The sequence below is a fragment of the Parasteatoda tepidariorum genome, chromosome 4 (genome assembly GCF_982258835.1).
Source record: "Parasteatoda tepidariorum strain Cologne lab strain chromosome 4, Ptep-v5.0, whole genome shotgun sequence".
Lineage (NCBI taxonomy): Eukaryota > Metazoa > Arthropoda > Arachnida > Araneae > Theridiidae > Parasteatoda > Parasteatoda tepidariorum.
Window position 1 is genome coordinate 123,000,571 of NC_141758.1, and position 8,924 is coordinate 123,009,494.

Consider the following 8,924-nt stretch of genomic DNA (forward strand, 5'->3'; position numbering starts at 1 on the left):
TTCTAAGTACCGAAAACGTCAGATATTTTCTAAAGACCGAAAAAGGCAGAATTTTTCTAAGTACCGAAAACTTCTGAATGTTTAATAAGTATCGAAATCGTAAGAATTTTTCTAAGTACCGAAAACGTCAGATATTTTCAAAGTACCGAAAACTTCTGAGTCTTTTCAAAGTACCGAAAAAGGCAGAATTTTTCAAAGTACCGAAATCGGCAGAATTTTCTAAGTACCGAAATCGGCAGAATTTTTCTAAGTACCGAAAACGTCAGAAATTTTCTAAGTACCGAAAACTTCTGAGTCTTTTCAAAGTACCGAAAAAGGCAGAAATTTTCTAAGTACCTAAAACGTCAGATATTTTCTAAGTACCGAAATGGTCAGAAATTTTCTAAGTACCGAAAAAGGCAGAAATTTTCTAAGTACCGAAAACTTCTGAACGTTTTCTAAGTACCGAAAACGTCAGAAATTTTCTAAGGTCCGAAAAGGTCAGAAATTTTCTAAGATCCGAAATCATCAGAATTTTTCTAAGTACCGAAATCTTTAGAATTTTCTAAGTACCGAAATCATCAGAATTTTTCTAAGTACCGAAATCGTCAGAAATTTTCCAAGTACCGAAAACTTCTGAGTCTTTTCAAAGTACCGAAAAAGGCAGAAATTTTCTAAGTACCGAAATCGACAGAATTTTTCTAAGTACTGAAATCAACAGAATTTTTCTAAGTACCGAAATCGGCAGAATTTTTCTAAGTACCGAAATCGTCAGAAATTTTCCAAGTACCGAAAACTTCTGAGTCTTTTCAAAGTACCTTAAAAGGCAGAAATTTTCTAAGTACCGAAATCGACAGAATTTTTCTAAGTACTGAAATCAACAGAATTTTTCTAAGTACCGAAATCGGCAGAATTTTTCTAAGTACCGAAAACTTCTGAATGTTTAATAAGTATCGAAATCGTAAGAATTTTTCTAAGTACCGAAAACGTCAGAAATTTTCTAAGTACCGAAATCGTCAGAATTTTCTAAGTACCGAAATCGGCAGAAATTTTCTAAGTACCGAAAATTTCTGAGTCTTTTCAAAGTACCGAAAAAGGCAGAAATTTTCTAAGTACCGAGAACATCGGAAATTTTTTAAGTACCGAAAACGTCTGAAATTTTCAGAGTACCGAAAAGGTCATAAATTTTCTAAGATCCAAAATCATCAGAATTTTTCTAAGTACCGAAATCGTCGGAAATTTTCTAAGTACCGAAAACTTCTGAGTGTTTTCAAAGTACCGAAAAAGGCAGAATTTTTCAAAGTACCAAAATCGGCAGAATTTTTCTAAGTACAGAAATCGACAGAATTTTTCTAAGTACCAAAATCAACTGAATTTTTCTAAGTACCGAAATCGGCAGAATTTTCTAAGTACCGAAATTGGCAGAATTTTTCTAAGTACCGAAATCGTCAGAATTTTTCTATGTACCGAAATCATCAGAATTTTTCTAAGTACCGAAAACGTCAGAAATTTTCTAAGTACCGAAGACTTCTGAATGTTTTCTAAGTACCGAAATCGACAGAATATTTCTAAGTACCGAAAACGTCAGAATTTTTCTAAGTACCGATAACTTCTGAATGTTTAATAAGTATCGAAATCGTAAGAATTTTTCTAAGTACCGAAATCGGCAGAATTTTTCTAAGTACCGAAAACGTCAGAAATTTTCTAAGTACCGAAAACTACTGAGTCTTTTCAAAGTACCGAAAAAGGCAGAAATTTTCTAAGTACCGAGAACATCGGAAATTTTCTAAGTACCGAAAACGTCTGAAATTTTCAGAGTACCGAAAAAGGCAGAAATTTTCTAAGTACCGAAAACTTCTGAATGCTTTCTAAGTACCGAAATCGACATAATTTTTCTAAGTACCGAAAAAGGCAGAAATTTTCTAAGTACCGAAAAAGGCAGAAATTTTCTAAGTTCCGAAATCAACAGAATTTTTCCAAGTTCCGAAATCGACAGAATTTTTTTAAGTACTTAAATCAACTGAATTTTTCTAAGTTCCAAAATCAACAGAATTCTTCTAAGTACCGAAAACGTCAGAAACTTTCTAAGGACCGAAAAAGGCAGAAATTTTCTAAGTACCGAGAACATCGGAAATTTTCTAAGTACCGAAATCTTTAGAATTTTCTAAGTACCGAAATCGTCAGAATTTTTCTAAGTACCGAAATCGTCAGAAATTTTCCAAGTACTGAAAACTTCTGAGTCTTTTCAAAGTACCTAAAAAGGCAGAAATTTTCTAAGTACCGAAATCGACAGAATTTTTCTAAGTACTGAAATCAACAGAATTTTTCTAAGTACCGAAATCGGCAGAATTTTTCTAAGTACCGAAAACTTCTGAATGTTTAATAAGTATTGAAATCGTAAGAATTTTTCTAAGTACCGAAAACGTCAGAAATTTTCTAAGTACCGAAATCATCAGAATTTTCTAAGTACCGAAATCAGCAGAAATTTTCTAAGTACCGAAAATTTCTGAGTCTTTACAAAGTACCGAAAAAGGCAGAAATTTTCTAAGTACCGAGAACATCGGAAATTTTTTAAGTACCGAAAACGTCTGAAATTTTCAGAGTACCGAAAAGGTCATAAATTTTCTAAGATCCAAAATCATCAGAATTTTTCTAAGTACCGAAATCGTCGGAAATTTTCTAAGTACCGAAAACTTCTGAGTGTTTTCAAAGTACCGAAAAAGGCAGAATTTTTCAAAGTACCGAAATCGGCAGAATTTTTCTAAGTACCGAAAACGTCAGAAATTTTCTAAGTACCGAAAACTTCTGAGTCTTTTCAAAGTACCGAAAACGTCAGAAATTTTCTAAGTACCGAAAAAGGCAGAAATTTTCTAAGTACCGAAATCTTCTGAATGTTTTCTAAGTACCGAAAACGTCAGAAATTTTCTAAGTACCGAAAAGGTCAGAAATTTTCTAAGATCCGAAATCATCAGAATTTTTCTAAGTACCGAAATCGTCAGAAATTTTCTAAGTACCGAAAACTTCTGAGTCTTTTCAAAGTACCTAAAAAGGCAGAAATTTTCTAAGTACCGAAATCGACAGAATTTTTCTAAGTACTGAAATCAACAGAATTTTTCTAAGTACCGAAATCGGCAGAATTTTTCTAAGTACCGAAAACTTCTGAATGTTTAATAAGTATTGAAATCGTAAGAATTTTTCTAAGTACCGAAAACGTCAGAAATTTTCTAAGTACCGAAATCATCAGAATTTTCTAAGTACCGAAATCAGCAGAAATTTTCTAAGTACCGAAAATTTCTGAGTCTTTACAAAGTACCAAAAAAGGCAGAAATTTTCTAAGTACCGAGAACATCGGAAATTTTTTAAGTACCGAAAACGTCTGAAATTTTCAGAGTACCGAAAAGGTCATAAATTTTCTAAGATCCAAAATCATCAGAATTTTTCTAAGTACCGAAATCGTCGGAAATTTTCTAAGTACCGAAAACTTCTGAGTGTTTTCAAAGTACCGAAAAAGGCAGAATTTTTCAAAGTACCGAAATCGGCAGAATTTTTCTAAGTACCGAAAACGTCAGATATTTTCTAAGTACCGAAAACTTCTGAGTCTTTTCAAAGTACCGAAAAAGGCAGAAATTTTCTAAGTACCAAAATCAACAGAATTTTTCTAAGTACCGAAATCGGCAGAATTTTCAAAGTACCGAAATCGGCAGAATTTTTCTAAGTACCGAAATCGTCAGAATTTTTCTATGTACCGAAATCATCAGAATTTTTCTAAGTACCGAAAACGTCAGAAATTTTCTAAGTACCGAAAAAGGCAGAAATTTTCTAAGTACCGAAGTCTTCTGAATGTTTTCTAAGTACCGAAAACGTCAGAAATTTTCTAAGTACCGAAAAGGTCAGAAATTTTCTAAGATCCGAAATCATCAGAATTTTTCTAAGTACCGAAATCGTCAGAAATTTTCTAAGTACCGAAAACTTCTGAGTCTTTTCAAAGTACCTAAAAAGGCAGAAATTTTCTAAGTACCGAAAAAGGCAGAAATTTTCTAAGTACCGAAATCAACAGAATTTTTCTAAGTACAGAAATCGACAGAATTTTTCTAAGTACCAAAATCAACAAAATTTTTCTAAGTACCGAAATCGGCAGAATTTTCTAAGTACCGAAATCGGCAGAATTTTTCTAAGTACCGAAATCGTCAGAATTTTTCTATGTACCGAAATCATCAGAATTTTTCTAAGTACCGAAAACGTCAGAAATTTTCTAAGTACCGAAGACTTCTGAATGTTTTCTAAGTACCGAAATCGACAGATTATTTCTAAGTATCGAAAACGTCAGATATTTTCTAAGTACCGAAAAAGTCAGAAAATTTCTAAGTACCGAAAAAGGCAGAAATTTTCTAAGTACCGAAGTCTTCTGAATGTTTTCTAAGTACCGAAAACGTCAGAAATTTTCTAAGTACCGAAAAGGTCAGAAATTTTCTAAGATCCGAAATCATCAGAATTTTTCTAAGTACCGAAATCGTCAGAAATTTTCTAAGTACCGAAAACTTCTGAGTCTTTTCAAAGTACCTAAAAAGGCAGAAATTTTCTAAGTACCGAAAAAGGCAGAAATTTTCTAAGTACCGAAATCAACAGAATTTTTCTAAGTACAGAAATCGACAGAATTTTTCTAAGTACCAAAATCAACAAAATTTTTCTAAGTACCGAAATCGGCAGAATTTTCTAAGTACCGAAATCGGCAGAATTTTTCTAAGTACCGAAATCGTCAGAATTTTTCTATGTACCGAAATCATCAGAATTTTTCTAAGTACCGAAAACGTCAGAAATTTTCTAAGTACCGAAGACTTCTGAATGTTTTCTAAGTACCGAAATCGACAGATTATTTCTAAGTATCGAAAACGTCAGATATTTTCTAAGTACCGAAAAAGTCAGAAAATTTCTAAGTACCGAAATCGGCAGAATTTTTCTAAGTACCGATAACTTCTGAATGTTTAATAAGTATCGAAATCGTAAGAATTTTTCTAAGTACCGAAATCGGCAGAATTTTTCTAAGTACCGAAAACGTCAGAAATTTTCTAAGTACCGAAAACTACTGAATGTTTAATAAGTATCGAAATCGTAAGAATTTTTCTAAGTACCGAAAACGTCAGATATTTTCTAAAGACCGAAAAAGGCAGAATTTTTCTAAGTACCGAAAACTTCTGAATGTTTAATAAGTATCGAAATCGTAAGAATTTTTCTAAGTACCGAAAACGTCAGATATTTTCAAAGTACCGAAAACTTCTGAGTCTTTTCAAAGTACCGAAAAAGGCAGAAATTTTCTAAGTACCGAAATCAACAGAATTTCTCTAAGTACAGAAATCTACAGAATTTTTCTAAGTACCAAAATCAACAGAATTTTTCTAAGTACCGAAATCGGCAGAATTTTCAAAGTACCGAAATCGGCAGAATTTTTCTAAGTACCGAAATCGTCAGAATTTTTCTATGTACCGAAATCATGAGAATTTTTCTAAGTACCGAAAACGTCAGAAATTTTCTAAGTACCGAAAAAGGCAGAAATTTTCTAAGTACCGAAATCTTCTGAATGTTTTCTAAGTACCGAAAACGTCAGAAATTTTCTAAGTACCGAAAAGGTCAGAAATTTTCTAAGATCCGAAATCATCAGAATTTTTCTAAGTACCGAAATCGTCAGAAATTTTCTAAGTACCGAAAACTTCTGAGTCTTTTCAAAGTACCGAAAAAGGCAGAATTTTTCAAAGTACCGAAATCGGCAGAATTTTCTAAGTACCGAAATCGGCAGAATTTTTCTAAGTACCGAAAACGTCAGAAATTTTCTAAGTACCGAAAACTTCTGAGTCTTTTCAAAGTACCGAAAAAGGCAGAAATTTTCTAAGTACCTAAAACGTCAGATATTTTCTAAGTACCGAAATGGTCAGAAATTTTCTAAGTACCGAAAAAGGCAGAAATTTTCTAAGTACCGAAAACTTCTGAACGTTTTCTAAGTACCGAAAACGTCAGAAATTTTCTAAGGTCCGAAAAGGTCAGAAATTTTCTAAGATCCGAAATCATCAGAATTTTTCTAAGTACCGAAATCTTTAGAATTTTCTAAGTACCGAAATCATCAGAATTTTTCTAAGTACCGAAATCGTCAGAAATTTTCCAAGTACCGAAAACTTCTGAGTCTTTTCAAAGTACCTTAAAAGGCAGAAATTTTCTAAGTACCGAAATCGACAGAATTTTTCTAAGTACTGAAATCAACAGAATTTTTCTAAGTACCGAAATCGGCAGAATTTTTCTAAGTACCGAAATCGTCAGAAATTTTCCAAGTACCGAAAACTTCTGAGTCTTTTCAAAGTACCTTAAAAGGCAGAAATTTTCTAAGTACCGAAATCGACAGAATTTTTCTAAGTACTGAAATCAACAGAATTTTTCTAAGTACCGAAATCGGCAGAATTTTTCTAAGTACCGAAAACTTCTGAATGTTTAATAAGTATCGAAATCGTAAGAATTTTTCTAAGTACCGAAAACGTCAGAAATTTTCTAAGTACCGAAATCGTCAGAATTTTCTAAGTACCGAAATCGGCAGAAATTTTCTAAGTACCGAAAATTTCTGAGTCTTTTCAAAGTACCGAAAAAGGCAGAAATTTTCTAAGTACCGAGAACATCGGAAATTTTTTAAGTACCGAAAACGTCTGAAATTTTCAGAGTACCGAAAAGGTCATAAATTTTCTAAGATCCAAAATCATCAGAATTTTTCTAAGTACCGAAATCGTCGGAAATTTTCTAAGTACCGAAAACTTCTGAGTGTTTTCAAAGTACCGAAAAAGGCAGAATTTTTCAAAGTACCAAAATCGGCAGAATTTTTCTAAGTACCGAAAACGTCAGAAATTTTCTAAGTACCGAAAACTTTTGAGTCTTTTCAAAGTACCGAAAAAGGCAGAAATTTTCTAAGTACCGAAATCAACAGAATTTTTCTAAGTACAGAAATCGACAGAATTTTTCTAAGTACCAAAATCAACTGAATTTTTCTAAGTACCGAAATCGGCAGAATTTTCTAAGTACCGAAATTGGCAGAATTTTTCTAAGTACCGAAATCGTCAGAATTTTTCTATGTACCGAAATCATCAGAATTTTTCTAAGTACCGAAAACGTCAGAAATTTTCTAAGTACCGAAGACTTCTGAATGTTTTCTAAGTACCGAAATCGACAGAATATTTCTAAGTACCGAAAACGTCAGAATTTTTCTAAGTACCGATAACTTCTGAATGTTTAATAAGTATCGAAATCGTAAGAATTTTTCTAAGTACCGAAATCGGCAGAATTTTTCTAAGTACCGAAAACGTCAGAAATTTTCTAAGTACCGAAAACTACTGAGTCTTTTCAAAGTACCGAAAAAGGCAGAAATTTTCTAAGTACCGAGAACATCGGAAATTTTCTAAGTACCGAAAACGTCTGAAATTTTCAGAGTACCGAAAAAGGCAGAAATTTTCTAAGTACCGAAAACTTCTGAATGCTTTCTAAGTACCGAAATCGACATAATTTTTCTAAGTACCGAAAAAGGCAGAAATTTTCTAAGTACTGAAAAAGGCAGAAATTTTCTAAGTTCCGAAATCAACAGAATTTTTCCAAGTTCCGAAATCGACAGAATTTTTTTAAGTACTTAAATCAACTGAATTTTTCTAAGTTCCAAAATCAACAGAATTCTTCTAAGTACCGAAAACGTCAGAAACTTTCTAAGGACCGAAAAAGGCAGAAATTTTCTAAGTACCGAGAACATCGGAAATTTTCTAAGTACCGAAAACGTCAGATATTTTCTAAGTACCGAAAAGGTCAGAAATTTTCTAAGTACCGAAAACTTCTGAATGTTTTCTAAGTACCGAAAACGTCAGAAATTTTCTAAGGTCCAAAAAGGTCAGAAATTTTCTAAGATCCGAAATCATCCGAATTTTTCTAAGTACCGAAATCTTTAGAATTTTCTAAGTACCGAAATCGTCAGAATTTTTCTAAGTACCGAAATCGTCAGAAATTTTCCAAGTACTGAAAACTTCTGAGTCTTTTCAAAGTACCTAAAAAGGCAGAAATTTTCTAAGTACCGAAATCGACAGAATTTTTCTAAGTACTGAAATCAACAGAATTTTTCTAAGTACCGAAATCGGCAGAATTTTTCTAAGTACCGAAAACTTCTGAATGTTTAATAAGTATTGAAATCGTAAGAATTTTTCTAAGTACCGAAAACGTCAGAAATTTTCTAAGTACCGAAATCATCAGAATTTTCTAAGTACCGAAATCAGCAGAAATTTTCTAAGTACCGAAAATTTCTGAGTCTTTACAAAGTACCGAAAAAGGCAGAAATTTTCTAAGTACCGAGAACATCGGAAATTTTTTAAGTACCGAAAACGTCTGAAATTTTCAGAGTACCGAAAAGGTCATAAATTTTCTAAGATCCAAAATCATCAGAATTTTTCTAAGTACCGAAATCGTCGGAAATTTTCTAAGTACCGAAAACTTCTGAGTGTTTTCAAAGTACCGAAAAAGGCAGAATTTTTCAAAGTACCGAAATCGGCAGAATTTTTCTAAGTACCGAAAACGTCAGAAATTTTCTAAGTACCGAAAACTTCTGAGTCTTTTCAAAGTACCGAAAAAGGCAGAAATTTTCTAAGTACCGAAATCAACAGAATTTTTCTAAGTACAGAAATCGACAGAATTTTTCTAAGTACCAAAATCAACAGAATTTTTCTAAGTACCGAAATCGGCAGAATTTTTTAAGTACCGAAATCGGCAGAATTTTTCTAAGTACCGAAATCGTCAGAATTTTTCTATGTACCGAAATCATCAGAATTTTTCTAAGTACCGAAAACGTCAGAAATTTTCTAAGTACCGAAGACTTCTGAATGTTTTCTAAGTACCGAAATCGACAGAGTATTTCTAAGTACCGAAAACGTCAGATATTTTCT